Source organism: Egretta garzetta, unplaced genomic scaffold (genome assembly GCF_000687185.1).
Source record: "Egretta garzetta isolate BGI_Z169 unplaced genomic scaffold, ASM68718v1 scaffold533, whole genome shotgun sequence".
Taxonomy (NCBI): domain Eukaryota; kingdom Metazoa; phylum Chordata; class Aves; order Pelecaniformes; family Ardeidae; genus Egretta; species Egretta garzetta.
Genome location: NW_009259191.1, coordinates 1,344,188 through 1,369,093, shown reverse-complemented (window position 1 = coordinate 1,369,093; position 24,906 = coordinate 1,344,188). Strand labels below are relative to the sequence as shown.

At 46.9% G+C, this 24,906-nt stretch overlaps 1 long non-coding RNA gene across 1 annotated transcript in view; it reads right to left on the bottom strand.

Moving 5' to 3' along the window:
* Positions 1-2,338: 2,338 nt before the first annotated feature.
* The window catches only part of LOC118451981, a 22,787-nt gene continuing 219 nt past the window's right edge, over positions 2,339-24,906 (bottom strand). The window contains exons 2-3 of the long non-coding RNA XR_004841607.1: positions 17,695-17,705; positions 2,339-2,465 (exon numbers count right to left, since the gene is read on the bottom strand). This is a non-coding gene — a long non-coding RNA (uncharacterized LOC118451981). The remainder of the gene's footprint in view (positions 2,466-17,694; positions 17,706-24,906) is intronic.

Genomic DNA, 24,906 nt, shown 5'->3' with positions numbered 1-24,906 from the left:
TCTCTGTGGTGTTTCTGACATACAAACTGAGATTTTTCAAAGCAAACTGTGGGATCTGAAAGTTTATTTCCTAATAAAATAAAAAAGAAATGGACTTGGAAATTGTGAAGGCAGCTTTAATAATCTTCATTACAGCATAAAAGCGCTAAATTATTGCTCATGAGGAACAGATCTTCGTTTCCATGCTGTTCACACTTTCTAGGTGTAGCAGAGGACAAACTGGCCATGTCTGGGGATCAACAGAAATCTTACATTAACACCAGATTGCCCATGCACACGCGTGTGTGCTCTTGCACTAACATTCAGATACATGCACCCAAATGAGCAATGCTCTTCTCAAACTGGGCTAGCAATTAAGACCCTGAGAAGCCTCAAAAACATTCCTGCATCCAGGAGGAAACTCATTTTTTATCTCCATTGCTGTAGTCGCACAGCACTTTGTGCTCTGTAAATCCTGTCTTATTTGTCGGAACTTACACGCACCTTGAGTGTTGGGGTACTGGCAGCTCTGAAGACTGAGGTCTTTCACCAGTCCCAGAAGAGACAGCCAAAGCATCCCCATCCCAACACAAAGGATAACCTGAAGCCAGTGGGTAATTTCAGAGTGGTTTTCTGCAGTCTCAGGCTGGCTTCAAAGCAAGGATCTATCATTTTGCCTCCAAATCTCTAGTCTCCCTGTCCACAAACCCATTTGTGGGCTAAATCCGCCTTTCATGAAAATCACTTAAATTTTTCCCATCATCGAGTAACACCCATCGGTGAAGTGACTCTTCTCCACTTGGCCCACTGAACATGGCAGAATATAATGCTGCTTTCTTTTCCGAGGTCTGTGGTTATGCTAGGGTATTAAAACTGGATCCAAGCAGCATGAACAAGGTTGGGCTTTAAATAGTAGCCCAGGAGGAGACTCTCAAGGGTCCCAATAATAATAGGAAAAAAGATTCCTCACATTCTTCCTATGATGATACATCTAAAAATTATTAATTTTGCTTGTCCTGTATCATATCTTAGGGCAAGCTGCTTTTCCCGACTGAATTGCAACGTGGTGTTTGGTTCGGTGGGTTTAACTGAAGCGTGGCTATCTGGAAAAGGCAGCGTTATCTGTAATAAAGTAACTCCTTCAAATTTACTTTCTTGATCTTGTACTTTGGTTGGGCTGCCAGAGTCTTAATGCCTGGAAAAGTATCTGTCACCCAGGGGCCCTCGTTTTAAAGGACTGTAGGTTTTTAGGGGCTGGATGGCGTCATCTCCCTGGCATTGATTTTGTCAATGTATTCCTGTGAGTGAGCCAGCCTGAGCTGCCTGCTAATTTCCCATCTCCTCTTCGGCTGACGACAGTTCCTGGCTCAGCGAGATTTCAGTTTTGTTCACTGGACTCTTCTTTCCCTGCCCTCCCTGAGCTATATTTTCTAAGCACCAATTTCACTCCAAAATTAAAGATGAAATTTAAAGATTAGGGACTGCAGGTTTTTTTCCAAAGGCATTTCGATGTCTCATACTCATTGATTGAGTTAGGTATCTAAATCATCCAGAGCAATCTGGCCCCCATCCCAAATTATGTGATGTAAAAGGCCAATTTGACTTTTAAAATGCTCTCCACTTTAATCGCCTGCTGTGCGATTAGTACCACACGTAATAAACACATTGTGTGCGGCACGCATAGGTCAGGTGTGGGGTGATGCAACGCTGACTGCCTTGAATATAAATGCCAGAAATATCAAATACCGTGTGCACCAGTCTTAGTCCCAGTCAATTCTAATTACTCTATTCGTCTGACTCCAAATTCAGATGTACCGTGGTGTAACTGAGGTCAGGATACAGTACATGATTCTTAACTTAATACCACTTTGGTACTGTAAAGGTCAAACGGAGCATCATCCAAGGAGAAGAGGTAAGGGCTGCGTTAATTATTCTTCACTCCTTGAACAAAGGGATGGAGATTGCATCTCTGCTGAAGAGCATTCTGCTGTGCTGCATATTTAAGTTAAAAAACAAGGAAGAACGAAGGAGCCATTCCTGCAATAATCCTTAAATGAGCCTTGCTGAGCTCTGCCTGTGTCATGGTTTAACCCCAGCTGGCAACCAAGCCCCACGCAGCCACTCGCTCACTCCCCCCTGGTGGGATGGGGGACAGAATCCAAAGGGTAAAAGTGAGAAAGCTCGTGGGTTGAGATAATGACAGTTTAACAGGTAAAGCAAAAGCCGCACAGACAAGCAAAGCAAAGCAAGGAATTCATTCTCTGCTTCCCACCGGCAGGCAGGTGCTCAGCCATCCCCAGGAAAGCAGGGCTCCATCACACGTAATGGTTACTTGGGAAGACAAACACCATCACTCCAAACGTCCCCTCCTTCCTTCTTTTTCCCCCAATTTATATACTAAGCATGACGCCATACTGTCTGGAATATCCCTGTGGCCAGCTGGGGTCAGCTGTCCCAGCTGTGCCCCCTCCCAGCTCCCTGTGCACCTGGCAGAGCAGGGGAAGCTGAAAAGTCCTTGACTAGTCTAGGCACTACTTAGCAACAACTTAAACATCAATGAGTTATTGACATTCTTCCCATACCAAATCCAAAACACAGCACTATGCCAGCTACTAGGAAGAAAATCAACTCCATCCCAGCCGAAACCAGGACAATCTCACAGCACTTGCTCTGCCCATCTTTCGAGCAACAGCTGTACCAGAGTCAGAGGCCAGGCTGGGCAGCGTTCCCCCTCCAGGCAGGGGTAGCTCCCAGTTCTGGCCATAAAGAAAAGCCGGCTTCATCTACTGAGTAACAAAAAAACATTAAACCCCCATGTTCATTTGTAGACGTTCCTGCTGTCGGAGGAATCGCTGACTCAGTGGGGCATGAGGCTGGAGCCTCCCTTTTCCACTTGCTTATAACTATCCTGTTTGAATGGCTATAAAGCACCTTCAAATAGGAACCTTCCTTGCATGCCAGTGGTAGGATTTTGTTCCCTCTTCTGCATTAGTTTTAATAACTGTATTAGGTAGAGACAGTGGACATCCGGGTTCAGAGCTGGTTTTAGCTGAACTCGGCTCGCTGTTCTACTGACTGTCATGCCCACGCTCACGAGGCACTGTTTTGTTCCTTCTCTGAAGGCAGTAAGCAAAGTCATCGCTAAAAACAGAGTGTGGTCCCAATCCATAGCCATTCTACTCATTTCATTTTCTGGTATCTCTAAAGTGTTAACTGCTGCAAGCAGAAACATGGAAACCCACCATAGCGAGAGCTGATTGAAATCCAGCCCACAGTGTCACCCGTAAATAAGAAATAAGGAGTACATGGCTGTGATTAATCCTCCATAAATGGCCATTGCCTGCTTCCTCTATTCCGTACAAACACAGGCCACGTATTTATTCAGCTCGCCAAAAGAGTAACAAGGAGATCATTCCTATTTGTCAGGATCTGGGATTTAAGCAAGTACTTAAAGTGGGAGCTCTGTGCTTGTGTGTCTGTAGACATGCACACACGTCTGCTCTTCTGTCTGATTTTCAATATTCATGAGAGAAAAAGAGAATGTTATTTTTTTATAAAGGTGCACTTGTCAATAGATCAAAATACATTGAGATGCAAAATCACAGCAATGTGAGCTTTAGTTAAGGAATTTTTGTGATATTAGAAACACCAATCTCTAAGGATTGGTAATAATAGTACTATTAAGAGAGAATGTTTCTGTTATTACGTGTAGCAACTTGGCCAAATCTGAGACCTGCAGTAAAAGCACTGAGGGGGGGAAAAAAAAAAATAAAATCATGTGATATACAGAACCTAGACCTGTGGTTTGAGGCACTGGTGGGTAAGGACTGGTTTTTACCACTTGTGAATACACCTTCATCAAAGCACCACCTTGCTTGTCTGTGGTTCAGCTGAGCTCACCAGAGCAGAGCTGCCTGCGCCACTGTCGCCCTGGCAAAGCACAGGAGCGTTTCTCCTGGGCTGTGATTTACAGCCCAAGGGCTTCATCCCTGGACAGAGTGCTGCATCCAGCGCCTTTGGCCTCTGCTGCCGCTGGGTGCTAGGTACACCAGGCAGCTCCCTCAAAATACCACTTGCACAGGCGTTGCAGTTGCAGCACTGGCCGAGGAGTGGAAGGGGACACTCAGGAAATGTGGTGCCTCTGCGCCCCTATCTTCCTGAATGTCTTTAAGCAAATCACTTAATTTCTGACTGCCCCAGTTCCCCTAGCTGTTGAAAAGGGATGATGAACTACAAACCTCATTAAAGGCACTGCAGATCAAGGAGAGGAAAATGATGCAAAAGAGCTAAATATTGGTATTATTACACTGCTTGCTGGAAAATAACCAGTAAAATTGCCAGAAACGGGTGTAAGAACCAGGAAACAGAATCACAGAATGGATGATGTTGGAAAGGATCCTGAGATCATCTCGTCCATCCCCTCTGCTCAGGCCGGGGTCAGCTAGAGCAGGTTGCCCAGGGCTGTCTCCAGCTGGGTTTTGAATATCTGCAGGGATGGAGACTCCACAGCCTCTCTGGGCACTCAGTTCCAGCGTTTGGTCACCCTCACAGTTAAAAAGCGTTTTCTTGTGTCCAGATGGAATTTCATGTATTTGTTTTAATTTGTGCCCATTGCCCCTTGTGTAGCGCATGGTCCCCACACACCGCCAAGCAACCAGCGAGCCCCAGAGGGGCACTGCCTGTGGCCAGATGTGATCTGAATTTGTCCGGTCACCTTTGAAATCCCAATATTCATTCCCTTTTCCCCTCTTGATCTCTTTCAATGTGAGATTTGGCTACTTTTGCTCGGAGACCAGTATCAGCTTGTTGAACCAGTGAGTTAACAGCCTCACGTCTCCTGGAGATGCTCTGGCACCATCTTAGGGCCCAGCCCTCCTAGGAGGTTAGCAGAGACTGTCTAGCAATAGGGAGCCTTCCCCGGTCCAGCCTGACGAATTGTAAAACACAGTGATTACCACCACCCCCACCAAAAGACAGCTCTTTCAGTAAAAAAAGAAAATAAAGCTCATGCCTAAAGATGTTATCATGCATAATTCAGGGAAGAAATCCATACTGCATTTAAAAGATTACATCTTATAAGCCAGGGTACTTACTAGCTTGATGATTTAAAAGTACATGGGGATAGAATCTTTCCTGCTATTCCGCACTGGCATCAGTGCAGTTGTGCGGATGAATGATGAGCCTTGCAGCTTGCTGTGGGACTGAACTGCTTTCCTGATGCCAGAATGGCCCAGACAGAATTGGGGCAAACCCAATTCATGGTAAGCAGCCCTGTCCCTGCCTGGGTGCATGGTCCATGTGGGTTACGCCAGACCTGCTGTCCGTCGCTACGCCAGGGATCGCTTCCTTCTTTCTGTTGGGTTTGGTTAAGGCGGTCACGGGGTTAGAGGCAGTAACGGGGCTTGTGGTAGGCAGCAACAGGGTCAGTGGTGTTTAGCTCCACTGAGTGATTAATTCCCTCTCCAGAAACACTCAGCACTCCCATCTTCCCAACAGCATGAGAAAATGCTTTGGGGCAGCCAAGGGCTGAGTATGTTGGATGTGCTTCTCCTTCTCAAGTACAGAAAGAAAAGGCCAGTCTGTACCACTGCTGATAGATATGCTCGTGGTCCTTATTAAAGTTTGTATGAACTCTCCTATAGCTGTTCACCCAGAGGGCTCACAATAACAAGGATTTTGGCCTATGTACATTTAAGAGTAAGGGATTAAAAAAATGCCTGAGGGTTGTTGCTACCCCCAGGCAGCCCCTCCGTATCATGGACACATGCAGGCAGGACACTGCCCATGCACGTGCCGATAACCTCATGTCACAGCAGCAGCGGTATGCATCTCTCTGTCCCTCTCAGTTACGCCTTTGGTCAAGTCCAGCGTTTTGAACCTTCAGCCTGGAGTACAAACATGATATTATACAAACTGGAGGCATTTGGATACTGAAATAGTTAGGAGGTTCAAGCAAATTTACCCCGGACAGCACTAGTTGCTCTGATGGCCCTTGATGATTTTCAAATACAGGTTCCCCTTCCTGAAACATGTCCTCCTTTTAACATGACATGTTCCATGCTACGTGGCACCCTACCTCAAAACAGGGCTTGGACTTCCACCTCTGGCCCCAGGCTGTGCAGACTGCCACCATTTTTCTACACCAATGAAAATTAGAGATTTTTTTTTTTTGTTTTCATCTGCTGCTCTAAACCCAGTTACAGATCTGAAATTTATAGTTTAAATTGTTTAAAAATGGCATTGGCACCAGGGAACGGTTTCACTCAAATACCACATGCTTCAGGTTGAAGGGAGAACTTGGCTGTGACCATTTTTTTTTTTTTTTTTTTTGCACCATCATCCTGTCCCTATTATGTCTTGCACCTCCACGGTATCGGGAGGCACGACAGCTGGCACGCACGGCAGAACTGCTGCAGCCACCCACTTCTGTACCCGTCCGCAACGCCTGAATGAAGCATGTTCTTTTTAGCTTTTTGTTTACGGGCTAAATGGATGTAATAAGTGTGAAATTATCATGAAATTGAGCAAAGAAGCTTAGGAAATCTTGATTTGTCATCAAAGATACCTGGAGGTTATCCTGGACAAACAAATTAACTCCAAAAGGTGGCACCTACACTGATTATAGCAAGTGGGAGGGGGAATTCTGGAGTTTTGTCTCAGTGGCTTTTCCACACAGCCTCTGTCATCTCACAGATCCCCCAATCGTATCATGGGCATGGAACTAACTAATAACCTGGGGACTGTGACGTTTGCAGCTGTTCCGGTCAGAAGTCCTCTGATGAGCGGTTTGGGAAGTCTCAGGATGGCTGAATGGCAGCTCAGATCAGGAGGAGGGTGCACTGACCATGCCGTGTGAGAGTGACCGAAAAGGAAGTATTCTGCAAAAAACCTTCTCCCCATTTTTTCAAGGTTGAGAGGCATGGAATATCTGCATTTAACAGCCATTATTAATTACTGTTTACTCTGCCAACACTGCCTTGGGAGCATCAGTGGTGATTTAGCCAAGCACCCACTGCCATCACTCAGCTGGCTGCCACGGCTCAGCCACGGAGCTGGAATCTCTTCCCTCGTTGGCTCTGTGGCCCACTTCTGTCCTGCCTCAGTTCACTTCAGCTGCCCAAGTCTTGGGCCACCGTGTGAGAAATGGGTGTTTCCTCACATGGGGAAAAAGGTATATAAAGCAACATTAGTAGGAGGTAGAAATATCATGGGGTTTTGGATGGTAGAAATGAATCACAGAAATAAATATTCCTCACCTTATCCTAAATCTTGCAACATCTGACCATAGAAGGGCTGAGAGTGGCATTAGAGATTTCCAGGGTAAATTCCTGGCTTTATTTAGAAGAATAACAAAACTTCTTCACCTAAAAGGACCAAAGGTTTCACTCAACGCTCAGTGCTGAACCACCAGCTCTGCAAGAGCCACATCCGTGCTCTAATCAGTTTCCTGAGCTACAGTTAAATAGTGCTTCTCCATCTTTTTTCCTCCCTTCTTCCTCCTACTTCTTAGTCAAACCTCCCTGGACATGCGGGATATTTTCCACTTGGTGACTCAGGATCAGCTGCTCAAACTCTTTGGGAGTGTGACAGGGCTGTGACCGACCGAGAGGGAAGAAGAGATCTGCCTTAGGGGAGAAAGAAATGAAAGTGCTAAAGTACAACACGGATTTGCCAGAAAACAACTTCCCCGCGAAGAGCAGACCGCCTGCCTGCGGGACTGCGCTCTGCATTCAGCACCGCAAACGCCAGCAAGCGCCGCATCGCTTACGGCAGCACGGCTCTGCGAAGGGGCGTCTCGCGACTGTGTTGCACGACACGGGTAACGCTTAGGGCCTAAAAAAATTACACCTCTAGAAAGTTATTCATCCAGCCTTTAAAATGGGCCATAGATGCTACAGAACAATCCTCATTAATCTCAGTGGTACGCACATGGAGCAAAACCAGAAAGTCCCCCACCTTCACCTAGCACCGAAGGGAAACGTGTACAAATCCTTAGAATTTGTTCAGGCTGCTTTGGCTGCAAGTACCAGGGGTAACAGCCCTAAACGTGCAAAATGAACAGGGGACTCTCTATACTCAGTATAATTTTGTGTATGTAACAGTTGGATATTGGCTCCCTTACAACCGTGAGAAAGACTTCATCCCCAGTGGCATAACTTGCTCTTGTACTTTTTTCTTCCAAATATGAGTGGGTAAGAAAATCTTCCTTCGTATACCCAGGCTATTGATACTGCAGCTTAAGATAGAGTTGGATGGTTTCTGTTCACACTACTTCCAGACAGTAAATTTCAAGCCTTACTGGAAAAGCAGCATTTTTATATTTCGTAGATTTGGATTTTTTTTAAACATTTTCAATGATAAAGAACTTCTTTAGTGAACAACTTCATAAAAAAAAAAAAAGGGCAATTCTGATTTCAAAGTTCTTTTACATACCATGCCCGTCAGTACCCATGCTTTCAGCTTCCTCTGTGTTCCTTCCACAGGAGGATTCAAACCCCTCCAGACTCGCTCGCTCAAAAGCGTATCTTCCTTCCCTGTGTGCCAGTCTGTCACAGAGAGGTGCATGAAACCTGAGGTGAATCACCCCTCCCTGTATTGCCCAGCTGTGACAACCCCTGACAGCCATGCTGCTGCAGCGCCGTTCATGTTGGGCGCCCTTGGAGCTCTGCTCAGAGTGACCAGACGGGGAAGAACATGAGTAATGAGAGGGGCTCCTCCATGCCCAGGCAGAACCACAGGAGGATGCACTGTGTCTGACCTGATCTGAAATCCCCTCTCAGCGCACCACAAACATCCAGCCCACAGTGCTTACCTCCAGAGGATGGGTGAGATGGGGGTTGGTCAGCTCTGCTGGTCTGGAGCGTGTGGCTCCAGGACGCCTGGCTCTTCCGTGCCCGGAGGTGACCTGGTTGCATTTGCAGGCGCTGCTGAGGCAGTCGGCGGGCTCGGGGCCATCCTCCCCTTCTGGATGGTGCGGGCAGGCTGCCCTTACGCAGACAGACTGCTTCTGGCTGTGGCTGCAGCAGCTGTATCACATCTGCCTTGTAGCCCTGGGCTTGCAGCGACCCAGGGAAGTTGCTCTCTGCTATTAAAACTGTGGCTACGGACCACTGAATACTGATCCTAAAGCATGGGGAAAACCTTAATCAACTCTTGCAAAGTGCTTTGAAATCTCTTTCTGCACAAGGACAGAGAGACTTTTAAGGGGACAGAAATCAGCTCCTGTGCAAGCCATGTCAAGTATTTTTAGCAGCCTTCGGTACAAAAGGAAACGCAGTGAGCTCTGCTTATGAATCGTAACCATTCAGCACCATGATTTCGGCTGCTGAGGAAAGTGGTTTAACTTATTTTATATGAAAAGAGATAGACACACACACACACACACATATATATATAAAGCACACACGCATATATAATCTAGGAGGCAAAGAGAGAATCTGTATCTGCATGTGCGATATCTTCCTGCACCAGGTAAGGAAAGCATCTTTTTCCTTTTAACTGGGTGCTGTACATACATTGTTTCCTTGCAGTCTATCTTTAGGTTATAGCAGTTCACAAGGTTTTTGCAGCAGATGTGTTATTCAATTACTTCAGGGCTTTTCCATTTGTAATATTATGAAGCAATGATAGCCAGCAGACTTCACCTGTCTTTTAGAGATAGCCAGCCTGGTAATTTTAACTCTGCCCATTTTATCCACACCAGTAAATCTCATAACATGGTTATAGAGAGATTCCAACCGGGGCTGCAGCAGCTGTATCACATCTGCCTTGTAGCCCTGGGCTTGCAGCGACCCAGGGAAGTTGCTCTCTGCTATTAAAACTGTGGCTACGGACCACTGAATACTGATCCTAAAGCATGGGGAAAACCTTAATCAACTCTTGCAAAGTGCTTTGAAATCTCTTTCTGCACAAGGACAGAGAGACTTTTAAGGGGACAGAAATCAGCTCCTGTGCAAGCCATGTCAAGTATTTTTAGCAGCCTTCGGTACAAAAGGAAACGCAGTGAGCTCTGCTTATGAATCGTAACCATTCAGCACCATGATTTCGGCTGCTGAGGAAAGTGGTTTAACTTATTTTATATGAAAAGAGATAGACACACACACACACACACATATATATAAAGCACACACGCATATATAATCTAGGAGGCAAAGAGAGAATCTGTATCTGCATGTGCGATATCTTCCTGCACCAGGTAAGGAAAGCATCTTTTTCCTTTTAACTGGGTGCTGTACATACATTGTTTCCTTGCAGTCTATCTTTAGGTTATAGCAGTTCACAAGGTTTTTGCAGCAGATGTGTTATTCAATTACTTCAGGGCTTTTCCATTTGTAATATTATGAAGCAATGATAGCCAGCAGACTTCACCTGTCTTTTAGAGATAGCCAGCCTGGTAATTTTAACTCTGCCCATTTTATCCACACCAGTAAATCTCATAACATGGTTATAGAGAGATTCCAATTTTTGTAGAACCTTCTCCCGGGAATTCCTGTATACAATATTGCCATAGTCTGTAATGGACATAACCTGTGATTGGATTAATGTTTCCCTAGTGAAGAAGTCAAAGCATTTCATGTTCCTATAACTGGTTTGCAGCTCTGCAGTAAAGGTCTTTGGTGTGGCAGAGAAAATAATTGCAAACACAGCCCCAATCAGAATATATAATCCCCTCACAGTGAGGGTCCAATTCAGCGCAGTTAGACTGCCTGCACAGGGGTTTGTAGAGGGATTTTCTTGTCAGGGGAGCAGAATGCACAGAAAACAAGTTAATTTCGGCATTTTAATATTCATCACCCAGTCCTGTACAAAAGGAGGTAAATACATTGCTACTGCTCCAAGGGAGAGCCCTCCTGTTCCCCGAGCAGAGAGTGGAAACAGGCAGGGCGACGCAAGAGGGGTCCGGTCTCCCCACAAGAAGAGCCCTCCACTTGGGCTCAGATAAACATGTGCCCTTCTTCTTAAGAGTAAATACTGTTCTGCCAAATTAGATGCCCAGTGTTGGGCCCATATTGGCTTGTGAACCTTTCAAAATGCTTGGTGTTACCTTACCTTGAACCAGACACAAGTGACTGGTAAAGAATTACTCGTTGAGTGTACAGCGGGCATTACTTATGTCTGAGACATGATCATCTTCTCCAGGAGGAAGGGGTTCACGGCAGGCCAGAAGCAGGCTCTGAAGCAGGATCTGTCTGCTCAGATGGAGGAACGGGACCTCAGTGCTTGTGTGGGAGGAAAGTGAACTAGAGACTGGAAGAAAAAGGTCTCCTATTTTCAGCTCCCATGATACCCTCCCAAGCATCTGTGAGATGGTGTGTGCATATCAGACACACTCTGCCACACCACAGCATAAGCCCTCGTTGTGCAAGCTAGCAAAGAGCCTGCAGTGAAAGGCTCCAGCTCCCATCCCCAGCCAGGCAGGGAGAGCTTTCAAGATACATGGTTCATCTCCTGAAAGGAGAGGTGGGTCTCTGGAGAAACCGCCATAGAGTCAACTCTGCCGATAGAGTTCAGAGGAGACGTGATTGGGATCTCAGGGTGGAAAAAGTGGGTAGAGGCAGCTGTGGGGGGACCAGAAGGTGCCAGAGACAAACGGAGATGGGCATGAAATGGGTGGCAAGAGCAAAAAGTTTGAACATGATGTGCTGGAACAAGGATGGGGAAGGTGGGCTCCAGAACAGGCGTGCTGCCCGACTGAGGAGCTAGGCAGATGCTCTTGGCAGATAACCTTATGTTTGGATGTTATGGTATTGCTAAGCAGGTGGAGAGGATGGGAAGAAGGTTACCAGCATGGGAGTTGACAAATGGGTTGTCATCATTTCCCATATGGGTAATTGTCTCCAATCTGTCCTTTCTATCCAGCTGAAAGCTTGGGATATCTCAGCAGAAAGGAAGCATTTCTAGCAGAGACGAGCATTCTACATTAGGTCTGTACTAAGACCTAATGCAATTGCAGGCTGTGGGGCAGATATGGGTGGCAGAAGACAAGTAAGAAGTGGAGGCAGTGATTTCCAGGAAGATCTAGTTATTCAATCTAAACTTAAAAGACCAAGTTTTACAAGGCAGATAGCAGGAGCCTGTGAGAACCGACAGCCAGGGCAGCACAAGGGCTTCCCAGAACCCGCTTGTCCACGTTTTGGTTTTGAAGTGACTCTGGGGACCTGCGAGGAGGAAGGAATGAAAATGAAACAACACACTCATTCCACAGCTGCCTGTATCACTTTATTCATATTTCTAGAGTAGACTTTTTAGCAGCTAAGCAAATACCCGAAACTCTCTCATTATATGTATATATAGATACCTATGTGTATATAGAACCATTAAAAAAGAAATGATGAGGAATTCTGCAAGTGTTTTTCCAATGAATATGCAGAAGGACCATTATCACCCCAGTAAACCAACTTTGAAAGTCTTCCACTAAAACCCTGTAAAACCCAATGATAGCCATAAATTAACACTAGATTAATTCAAAGGAGAACTTATTCCCCCTCTGCATACCTTCTAATCCATATCTCCAAGAGGTCATTTTAATTATCACACTGTCACTGCTATTCATTACTCTGCTTTTGGAGACACAGAGCCAGCACTGTGCCTTCTGGATGCCTTGGAATTCATCATATGAAGGCATTTTATTCCCCCTAAAAATGTGCACCGTTTAACCTCCTCACCTTGAAATACTGACAATACCTGGTTTGCTTGGTGTTTTAAATCATTTTCCGTCCAGTGGGATGTATTTTTCTTGTTTTCAACCAAGTTCCCCCTATCAGAGAAACTAACTAATGAAAGCCCAGCTAGCGGGTGGCTGATCCACAGACACAAACAGCTCAAGTTTTGTCAGATCCTGAGTAGCTTGTCCTTTTTCAGAGGCATGCAAAGCCAAATTTTTGTCCTGACTTGTACCTGCTTACTCTTTCTGGCTGCAGTAATGCTACCTGGATGGAAACCATGTGCCAGTTGCTCCCAGGAGGTCTGTTGCAATGGGGCTCCAGAAGTGCATGTGAGGTCCTCAGATGCAGAACACAGACCTCAGCCTTGACCCTGTTTGCTGTGTGTTTACTTGTATGGAAAGGAGCTCAAGGACCTTACACAGAGCTCCCTCCTATCCATCCAGACATAGATATGAGAACTGTATTCAAAGACAGATGAGCACATATGAGACCCTATGAGCTTCCTGGCTGCAGAAATGCAACCAAGCTGCTTTCAGTTCTTCCTAGGATCACAGCTTGGTTCAGTGTTGCTCATGCTCAGGCCTTGCAGCCAGGTCTCCATTGCTGAAGAAACACAGTACTTTCACAAGGGACAGTCAATTTAAAGTTACCTGGAAGGTCTGTTTTAGGCTGTAATTCTCAGTTTTTCTCATACCTTTTCATTTATCCCCAGGATTCATTCTTCTCACACACTGGCCAAAGCAAGGACCCAGCTGAGTCTGACTCTGTTCCTAATCATGGCACTGAAGTCCTGGGAAAGAGAAGAGGAGCAACCAACCCAGCTCTTTTACTAGAGAATGGAGTGTCTAGGGCTACTACTTCTTCAGGGCCACCACACCAAGAGGAGCTCATTCAGTCTTGTTTCACACGTCTTTGTTCACCCCCAATCTAGTTCATCCTTTCCCTCTCTATCCGCAGGGTCTTGGCACCTTCTGTCCTCCAAGCCATCATTGTAGCCCAACCCCTAGCAGAAGACAGTAAAGAGAAGCTGCTTCTCAAGTCTTCCAATGGGTTGGCAAAAGGGACTTCTAAGTGCCCTCTTCCTTACCATCCCCTGTGAGACACTTGGACTCCCCTCAGGGTCACCCTCTTTTACTCACCGATCTTGCAATTCAAATCCACATTGCTGGCAGATGTTTCAATTAGTCACACAAGACAGGAGACAAGACTACCTAGTGACGGTGGCTTCCAGCAGAGATTTCACATGCCATCCATGTAATGGGAAGATGGTACAGTTTTACCCGGGATTTCTTACAGTAGTGGTACAACACTGTCCATCCCTTTTGGCACTACCCCTAGCTCCCATTGCCTCAGTCGTACATCTGTTGGGAAGTCCAGTCTTTCTAGACCCCAACCAGTTTTTGCTGGAGGACTGTGATTCCTGCCTGTTCGACAGGTCTTGCAGTGAGTTTCATGCCTGCAGCCTGACAATAACATTTCTCATATGACCCCTTTCCTCAAATGATCTGATAGAAGAGCAAAAAACCTAACCATGCAGCGGATGATGAACGGCACACGGAGGAGCGCCTGCCTGACTCCCAGAAGCGATTTATCAGGCTCTCTTAATGCAAGCTAACAGGGCTAGCACATGCAATTGGCATAAGAGCTTCTGAGCCTGACACTAAAAGGGGATACATCACATGGTGCAGCAGGGGAGCTAGGACTCCCTCGTTAGCTCATCCTATGGATTACCCCTTTAAAGAGAGAGAGAGAGAGGCTGGTGGAGGTAGGGGAGGCTTTCTCATTTTAACAAATAGCTTTTCAGCCACCGCAAATTATTTCTGTAAATCTATCGAGTCACTCTTTTTTTTTTCCCAGAGATGAAACAAAAAAAAAAAAAAAAAAAGGAAAAAAAAGCCCTGAAATTGATTTACCATCTATAAATAAAAAAAAGAATCAATAGTAAAATTTCTAACTAATTTCCCTCTCCCTCTTTTCTCCTTGGACTATTTGTTATCTCAGAAATACTTGTCTGAGAAGAAAAAAGAGAAACATCATTGGTTCCAGATCCAGATGTGCTCCTCCACTTTGCCCCACAGACCAGCCTCCTCTCCTCTCCTCTCATCGCATGGAGAGAGATGGGTCCTTCAGATGCGCCTGGCTCCTCTTCTCTGGCTTGCCACCAGCATGGCTGTTCCCTTGGCCCCGCTGGGCAGTGCATTTAACAAGCGGCAGTTTTTCTTTCCTGCAAAAGGAAGAGAGAGAGGACACAGGTACGGTAAAACTCTGCAGTGTTTCGGCAGCAGGTAAGCCACATGCGGCATGCACTCTGAGAAGCCGTGTGTAAAGTCTCAGAGTGAAGTGCATCTGCAAGCAAGGCTTTGGCAGCTTGAGACAAATTAGAGGTGGTTAAAGACCAGCTGGTCCCATCCTCCTCTGGCCAGAGCAGGGTTAGTCCTTCCAGAAGACTTCAAGGGCTTTGTGCTAGCTCTGAGCTCTCCAAGAGCAGGGCCCCACTGCTTCCCTTTGGGCTAATGCACTTACTGCTGTTTTCTCCTCCCCGCAGCCTCCACACACCTGAAATGTTTCACTTCATTTCTGCTCATTAACAGCCCTGGTATCACTGCAAATATTTCCTTCTGGGGCATATACCATTCACAGGACAGCTGTGTTCAGGGCTCTGCTCACCAGCAGATTGCCCCCACTGCCAGGGATGTTCACAGCTGGCCCCAAACTCTTTAGTGACAGACTCCCGCTGCACGGTGGGGGAGCAGCCATTGCCCGAGACATGACACCAGTGCTTCCAGCATCCAGACCAGTGCCTTCAAAGAGCCTGATGTGATAGCACTGTTTCTCCATGCCCGTTAACTCCTATTATCTTATGGTCATGCAAAGCTTTAGTTGTCACCGTTGTTTGGAGTGTTGCATTTCCAGCACACCTTTTGGGCTACAGTCCTAGCAGAGCAGTGGGAGTGTAACTACTGACCTCCAAAGGAGCAGAGTTAGGCTCAATACAGGGTACTTTTGCAGTGATGCCCCAGGAGTTCACAGTATAAGAACTGAGCTCATCACAACTCAGCACTGCAGAAACAGCTCCTCGGCTTCCCGCAGCTTGTCCAGGGGAGCAGACCCGCTTTGTAAGGCTTTGGTTCCCAGTAAGTCTCACTAATTGTTTCCCAGACAAAGTGCTGCTGGGTGTGTGTTTACGGGGTGGAAGATGAATGTTTGCTGCTTTAAGGAAAAGTAAATCTCTATCCTTTATTATCAGATAATTCTGTAACATTTCTGTTCTATTTACTTATATAGCTTCTTTGCTTTAGAGGCCTTAATTAAAATCCTACATCTCACAGCCCAGTGCTCTTGCCACCTCTCCTCTCTCTGGGTCTTGACGCTTGTGGTTCGCAGCAGGACGGGCACAAGCGACCAGAGAGCCCAGCCCTGGTCTGCCCAGCTGCTGGGCACAGCCAGGCCTGGAAAAAAAGTGGCAAAACTCACACCCTTGTGCCCAGATGAGAGGCAGAATGACAAGGGGTGCGGGTCCTGCAGCACCATCCCTTGCTCAGGGAGGCTTGGCCAGCACCGGGCCATCCCAGAGCGGGGAGCTTCGCCTCACAGCCCCCTGCCAGCATGGGCAGGTCACGCTGGAACTACAAAGGTGCCTCTGAGCCAAACCCTGGGACCAGGAGCCAGAGGAACCAGCTCTACAGCCCTACAACCCTGCCTGCGGACCACCAGCGGGGAGCAGGGTCCCTCCGCACCCACCCCGAGCAGCACCAGCTCGGAGCAGCCAGCCATCATCCCCTGCGCGTACCAAGCTCCAGCCCTGTGGCGCTGCTTATCTTGGCAGAGTGTGAATTCCCTCCCCTCGCCAAGCTGGCTGTGCTGCAGCTGTAGGAGCAGATACACCTTTTGATAGCTTCTGCTTTGTAAAAGCAGTGAAACCTGACTATCTGTTCCCATCCTGAGGAAGGAAATCAAACCATGCTCTCAGCCTTGCTCACACCAGCCAAGGGGCTCCGATGAGTCTTTGGGGTGCCCACTCAGACTGCTTGTGCTCCCCCCCAGTACCCATCACGCCCTGACAATTTTGTTCATTCACCCCTCATTGCTATGGCAGGACACAAATGGAGAGGGTCCTCTGCTTACATCTGATCTACTCCAAGCACTCAGTCTGCTCCCTCTAATATCATTTATCTGTATTCTCTACAGCAGCTGGAGACCCAAGCCAAGCTGGTGTTGGTGCTGCACCAGTTCACACTGAGACACAAACCTAGGAAGGGGAGGACATAGATGAGGTGCTTAGGGACATGGTTTAGTGATGGGGTGGCAGGGTTAGGTTAACGGTTGGACTTGATGATCTTAAAGGTCTTTTCCAACCTAGACGATTCTATGATTCTATCCGTTCACATAGCCATGTCACCAAAAGTGAAGTGACCTACTGAAGGCCATGCGGCAGAGCTGGGGAGAACTGAAAGGAAAAGAGCTGAGATGGGACCCCAGGTTTCTTGATCCCTCCACCCTGACTCACCCCTGAGGAACTGGGCTCCTCTAAACCTGCCTGCCATAGCGATGCAGGGAAGCCTGCCTTCCTCACCACACAGGGGTCTCTGTGTCAGTGCTTCTGCTTTTATTTGAAGAAGGAGTTTTTAAAATACATTTTAAAATAATTTAAATAATGTAGGGGCCAATAGGACGCAGGGCTTAGAGGGCTTTACCTCCACCAGCCCTCCCCTCCTCCCTGCCGTCACAGCTGCCACCAGTTCAGCATCTACTGCCTCTCCACAGTTCAATCACCAACCTAAGGCACAGTGGTATTTTGAAGAGATAAACACTGAGACAAAAATAAGTAAATTATGACCCTAGGAGGGAGACCCGAAAGGCACACTGAAGTGAGAACAAGCGGTTTCTCTGGTTCTGTGTATAATTACATTGACATGTTCCTAGACAGTGCTGGAGACCCAAACACAGCAGCAGCTGTGGACCAAAAGGAGAATCAGGGAAAGCATAGGGAAGCCAGCCAAGTCAACCCATCCCCTGCCCCGGGGCTGCGTCAGCACTGCCCGTGTTTAACCCCGCCAGCCTCTGCCTGCCTGCTCCCAGGGGCAGGGGCAGCGCTGGGACAGGCAGGGCTCGGCTCCCGGCCACGCTGAGGCTGGCTCTCCCCTACAGACACCCACGTCTCTGCGCCCACTCCTCCCATCCCGCCAGAGCTGTGCTGCGGAACACTGTTCCTGTTCTCGCCTCTGCAAGCGAGGGAAACAACACAATGTGAAACATGCAAAGCCGATAAAAATGGGTCTTAAAACTCCTTCCTTTGTCATGTTTTGGGTAACACAGAAAAAGGAAATCCTGTCTAACCAACAGCACTTACAGGTGGGATTTTTAGATGCTGGCCTTTTTTTAGCAGCCATCCAGGCATCCACTGAACTGAAGCATTGTTGAGTATCAATGACTCTGTTCACATCAAGTACTTGTGACCAAGTGATTTTTTTGGACATACAGTCAATTGACAGACAGTCACGATCAAATCACAACTCTGCTGCGTGCTCATCGCACATACAACAGTTAATCTTGCAGCCATGCAAACTGTTTTGCAAATTGAAATCTCAGAGGCATAGCAATTACAATACCAAATTTATACCACATCTCTCAGTCAACTAATTGTACATCCAAAAAATCACCACTTGAATAATCTGAATACATTCACCTTTACAGCTAAAAAAACCCCACTACATGCTTGATCTCAACATAATTTTGAGTTACAGAACCCCATGGGAAAAAAATGCCAACCTCTGATTTCAACAGCAAAATTGCTTCTATCTAAATACAGCAGATGCATAATTCACGTTGAAGTCTAACATCTTGGTGTTTCCAGAGATGCTCTTTTTTACATTCCTCAAAGTGGGGGATTCCTGTTGCTCCCTGTATCTCTCAGCCCACCTGCAGGAAGACAAGCCCTATATACATCTACTCCAAATGTAGTGTACATGTTCACATCAAACCAACTGTATCTGGATTTCTAATTGTTAAGAAACCTTAAAGGTCTTAAAATGAATCGGCAGACCTACAAACCGGGCTAATGTTTTAGATGAGCTGAGCTTTACAAAGCCACCGCCATAGGCACGCTTGCACCCCTGTGGCATTTTGAGCTTTCACGCACACGTTTCTTGACTTCTGTTTCCACCCAGTGAAGCAAGTTGAGGTGGGGAGCAATAGATTTGAATTAGTGACTTTGCAGCTGGTGTATTAAAGGGTGCCAAAATAGAAGGGAATTTGTGTTTAAATTGCAAAGGGAGGTGAAAACGAAGTTATCCAAGCCACGTGAGTGGGATTGAAAATGAATCATAAAGGCTGGAAAATGGCTAACCTCTGATCCCTGAAACCAAGAAATCTGGCTGCTGTCGTGTAGCTACTGATCTAATTTTGCCACTTTCCCCTCCATACGGAGGAGAGCTGTTTCCACTACGTCCATCGCAGCTAAACAATCAATGCCTGATTACTTCAAATGCTTCACTCTCAGGGATGCACAATTAACCGGGCTCATATTTGACACTGCAAGGGGAGTGCAGTATTTTCTGGGAATGTTTGACAAGTTTCAAACATAAAAAACACAAATCAAATGGTCCAGCAGATAATGACAGCCAGTGCCCCGACAGTTAGATAATGTGCGTGCTCCAAAGCAAGGCCAATTAGAAGCAATAAAAACAAATTTGAAATGTTAGAGCAAAGGTCAGAAATCCTCAGCCATTACCACAGGCTTGATTTTTTTTTTCAAGCGGTCACCGGTGCCTATTTCCAGAAAGCAAGCACAAATCCACACTTGCCAGATGACCACCCACGTATTACAGCAGATTATTATTTCTGTGCCATACAAACCCTGCTAACGTGGTGCGTGGAGAACCCCAGCACCAGCATTTGGAAATCTCATCAGGTCCATACCCTGCGGCCCCACATTTCTGAACGGAGGGGCTGGCCAATGCTGCTTAATAGAGAAGGCATCACGTTAGAGCGTGCTCCCCAGGAGAGCTTGCAGATGTCTCCCCCTCTGCCACAGAAGGGATCCTGCTGCTTGTTGTCCACCCCTGGGTTCCTGCGCTCCTTCCCCAGCTCATGGCAGCAAGGCAGACCTGCTTCACCGAGGAGACAGTGCATGGAAGCAGGGATAATTAGCTCCTAACTGGAGCCACACTATCACATGAGAGAAGGAGAAGTAGCCACAACTACAAGCAATGCCCGTGGCTCAGACCCAGCCATCGCTGTGTATTTTTACCAACCCTGGAGCAGGAAGCTGCAGAGAGGATGGGAATAGGTTTTGTCTTGTCTCCTGTCCTCCTATTTCCTAAGGAGCAGCAGGAGAATAACGGGTTGCGCTTACCTGATGAGATGTAGCAGAAAATTACAGCCTCTTGAGTTTGTTCAAGTTAGTGATATGATACTGGGATTAACATGCTACGTACATCAGACGTTACCCGTGTCGACTCACCCTACGCGTAGCAGCTGCCTCTGCTTTCAGAGCAGAGTGCTCTGTCCTGCTCTTTAGAAATACAGGGAAAGTCCAGACAGTGGTGAGGCATGAAATAACACAGATGCTGTAAATCTGCTTACCGAGCCCTGGCTTCCTCAGAGCAACAAGCCCAAAGACAGAAAAGGAAAGCAGGTGGGTATCTCCAGGCATATCTATATGAGGATGCCTGTGAGAGCTAATCCAAATACATTTAGGGTGTAAATGCAAAGCTGATTAGTGAAACCACGGTAAGCTCCTATGTGGGTATGCTCCTCCAGAGTTAAAGTAGCCATAATTCAATTTATTCACTTAGCTCATTTCCAAAAGTAAATTAAGGTAGAGTAAATTAAATTAAATCAGCTGACAGCACCTTCATTTTGAAAGGGATTGTTAACATGGACCCAATCTATTTCGTACAGTAATGCAGATTATTTTCTCCTGCTGGGCCACCTGTCAGGCACACCGGCTCCCTGGGCTAGTCCTGAAGTGTTTTTACACACCCTCTGTTCAGGCAGTGCCTGAAAGCAAGACCAGGCTGGAGGTATTTTTGGCTGTTTGCATGGGCTTTAGTGTGTGCGTGCTTAAAGCCAGGGTAAAATCCTTCCAGCCAGCACTCTGGTTCCCAAGTGCTTGACAAGGTAATTGTTGTAATGTAGTATTTTGGTGAGCCCTCTGCTGGGAGCCGGCCAAGCACTGCAAATCTCCCCAAACTCTGCAAATGGATCCTTTTCATTGAACCCACGCAAATGTGTCACCATTTAAAACCTGAAAGGTTTTCTTTAACAACAGCTACATGTATCAAGAGTTGCATAAAACGTGCAGACATGTGTGGGAGTGAGCTGACAGATTATAATTACCAATAGAGAAGGGAGAAAAAACAAAAATTAATTTTTGAGGCAAGACATATAATTTGCCTTTAAACCATAGTAGTGCTCCCATTACTAATACAGTTTACAGCCCTGGAAATCAGATTGAAGTTGTTTGACTCCTCAGCAGTTTGTTTTTTTTTTTTAATTTCCCTTTTAAAGGAGCACCGGCTGACATGAGAGGATAAAGCAAGGGTCTTTTTTTAGACATTCATACGAGCTTTGCACTGTTTGAACGTGCAGGGAGCGTTTCTGTGCTAGCTGGTAGCATCGTGCACCAGTGCAGCCCTGGCTATCCCTGCCAGTAACATAAGGAATACTTCCCAATACAGTCTGGTCCCACTTGTCCCTAAAAAAGCAACACAGCTATAGGGCGCCCATGGACCAGGTCCTAGTGAAATCCCTGAGACAGGCTGCAATCCTCCCTCCAAGGGAGCCAGGACAGCGATGGAGAGTTTCGCAGCTGACTTTTTTTTTTTCCTGCCCTCATTTCATTTCCTCCTTTCTCTATAAATCGTAAGTGATTTTGCTGACTTTTCTCTGGAGCAGCACTGGAGGAAGGGGAGCAAACCATTTACTTTGCTGTGTCTGCACAGTTCAAGAGGCACTGACAGTAGTGTTTATGATACTGGCAGTGTTTTGGTGCCTTGGCACTTTCTGGGAGTCCCTTCTCTCCCTCAGGGGTGTAGTAGGGCAAGCTGCTGGTGTTACAAGTAGCCTGGGAAGGTGAAGAGCCTGAATGGATCCTTTGTGGGCAAGGGGAATGGCCAGAGCCACAGAGGTCTTCAGGATTGCTTTGGGGAACATCTCCTTGAAGACCCAAGTCAGTTTTATTTTGCAATAATTAAAAAAAAAAAAAAAAAAAGAGGAGATACTGAATTTGCTCTTCATAGCAGTGGTAGCTTCTCAGCATGGCTGAAATGTGCAGCTGAAACCTGAGCTGCCTCTTTGCCCACGTGTTGGAGAATGTGTAGTCTGTTTGGCCCACACAGACGTTTCATTCAAACCAGTTTGCTATCTGGGCTACCCTATACTGGGCTTACCTATACTAACACATGCCTATGCTCTGTCACCAGAGCCCAAGGAATGAATGGCTCAAAGATGGCCAGCAACATCTCCTTCCATGTGTGAGAAGTCCTGAGAAAAAAAGAAAAGATGCCCAATTTTCCTTTCTCCCACTTTCACAGCACTGCGATGCTACTGTGCCCTGGAAGCTGTGGGGTGTTTCAGATCTCTGCTGCACTGACATCAAATCTGGTCTAGAACATTTTTTCTGTTTATTAGACTCTGCTCTCCTCTTAGCCACTGAAAATGGTGGGGGAAAAGATGACAAGACAGTGATTTAAGTTTGGGAGAAGTGAGCTGGGGATGGCAGCAAAGAGAGCCCCTAGAGAATGACAAGAAGCAGCCGTGTATGTAAAGCAGACACGTGGCTTCACTCCCCTCTCGCTTCACTCCCAGCTCTCATGTCAGTCATGGCCAGGTCAAAGAAAGCACTACCAGGTGTAGGTGAAACCTCAAAAATCCTGAAGGCAGAGCTTAAAAGTGTAGAGAGAAGTTTTTCTGAAACACAGTTAGAAGTGGACTGGGAAGAGCATTCCAGACCCAGTGGGACAGAAGGACCCCCACACAGCAAGTGCCAGAAAGCAGCAAACCCCTAGGGTGGTGTCAGTCTGAGCCTGTAAGACCACACAACCTCTGGACACAGCTCTTTAGCATCAAGATGGGGCTCAAAACTTGAAAGGCTGAGTTGTCCTGGCAGAAGTGCCTCTGATCGGACCTGTGCCCAGGAAGGCATTCCCCAGCTCTACCCAGCGTGGTACAGGTGACAGTGCCCATCGCTTCGGAGGATGACGGGACAGTCCCATGGGCCAATCCAGCCTGTTGGATATGCAGCTGTGAACTCATACATCATCATTAAGGCTGCAAAGTCAAGCAGCAAAAGGAGGAATTGCCAGAATAAAGGTTGTCAGAGCAATTTTAATTCAACCTCCTGGCAGATATGCCTTCTGATGTGGTCTTTAATTACCTCATCACAGCCTACTTTTTCTTCAACAAGACTGCTTCAGACCATGGTGAACAGACGGCAATTAAGGAAGGGGCCAATGAATATTTTGGTCTGTTGTTTTGTTTTTTTTTTCCAGTGTGTGCCCCCAGGCATTATTTGCTGCATGCCATCAAATCCCTGTTCTTAGGCAGAAATGTTCACCTTCTCCTGGACTTCTCTCTTGTGGATCAGTGCAGCAACTGTGAGCTTCCCACACAGGAAGGAATTTCTCTTCCAACACTCCTGTGAGCAGAGAGCCTGCATTTTACCTACAGGAAAATGTGGTGCAGATATGAGTTGCAGAGTGCTCCACTCGTGAGGCCCAGGTGGGATTTTTCAGAGTACCCACGTTATGCCCAGCTCCCCTAACCTCAGCCAGAGCTTCCATAATTTGAACCCCAGTGTGTCCAGAAAATGCAAAACATGGAACATGGCTCTCAGAGAAAAAATGACAGTGGTTTAAAGAGGCAACAGCCCCTCCGCTGACACTGTGCCTGAGCGGGGCTCTGCTGTGCAATGAGCCAGAGTGAAAGAACAGAGCAACGCTGATATGGGCAAAGGGGTGGACTTAAAGCAGTGCAAGGCATTTGAAGATTTTTCAGCAAAAATTCTGTTTTCCTACCTTAACCATTCTCTGCAACAGCTGTACTCTGCTTTCTCTTAACCTCTTACAAATTCTTCACCTTTTACCAAAGATTTCAATGGAGGACATTTCTCACTTTCAACCCCAGTGATCTTAACCTTTACTCTGCCACAAGTGGGAAGAGGTGAGCGCGGGACAGAGACTCGCTAAGAGGAAGAGCTCCCGGTGCCACTGGTGGCATCAAAGGGAGCCCCACTCAAATGCTTTCCAGTGAGTGCAATGGGAGCAGAATTTGCTGGCCACTGAGCAGCTTAAAAAAGGACAGTAACAAGAGGAGAGGAAGGGCATGAACCTTCATCACCACCTGACAGCCCCTTTCTGCACTGTGCTCTCCTGCTCTATGCCCACTTAACCCAACCTTAGAGAGACATCTTTGTGTCCAGGATGGACTTCCCTGAGCCTCTCTGAAGCACGTCTAAGTGGCAGCGCTCTCTTCTCCAGCAGCTTCTGTAGGCAGCACAGAGGTCTCTCTTACTCTGTTAGAAATTCATAGGCCTACCAGCTTGTCATTCTGGAAGATGTCTCGCATTTTCAGCAAGGCTTTTAATTCATTAGCTCACATAGGAAAATATTCTAACCTTCCTGCCCTCCCCGGCTGAGTCATTGATGCTTTCCTAGCTTGCCGCAGACACATCACCTTCAGGAAAATAATTGCTTAGCATGCTGATAACAACAGACATTATCTTTCTGAACTGGGCGTTTGTTGGGATCACAGGGTCTTCCCGTGATGAGGACCGCAGGACACATTGGGGTTACGTTTTGAAACAAGTCCTGACCTTGCCTTGCAGGCTGTGGAAAACCCTGCACAGCCACTGGGCTGAGCTCTCAGGGGAGCTGGGGGGAGGTTGGAGGGAGCTCAGCCAGAGGGAAGGGGCTGAAGGGTCCTGGGAGGGACTGGGTGAGCTGTGGTGGGAGGGAGGGGGCATGGGAGAATAACCGTGCTGGACAGGGAAGAGAGAAAGAAAGAACTGTCTAAGAAGTAAAGACGGTTCTAAAAAAAAACCTTTAAGCATTTAATTTTCAAGTCTGGCCTCTCTAGAGAATCAGTGCACAGTCTAGAGTTCTTTTCAAGGATCTGAGCTACTTAGGGACTTGAGATTTGCCCAGAGGTTCCTTTGGTTATAGAGGGAGCAGAAGTTTCTAAGCTTGATGTCTATGGCCTGCAACTGTGAACACCTCCTCTCACTGGTGAGGACATGTTGGGAGGGAGCCGGAATGCCCAA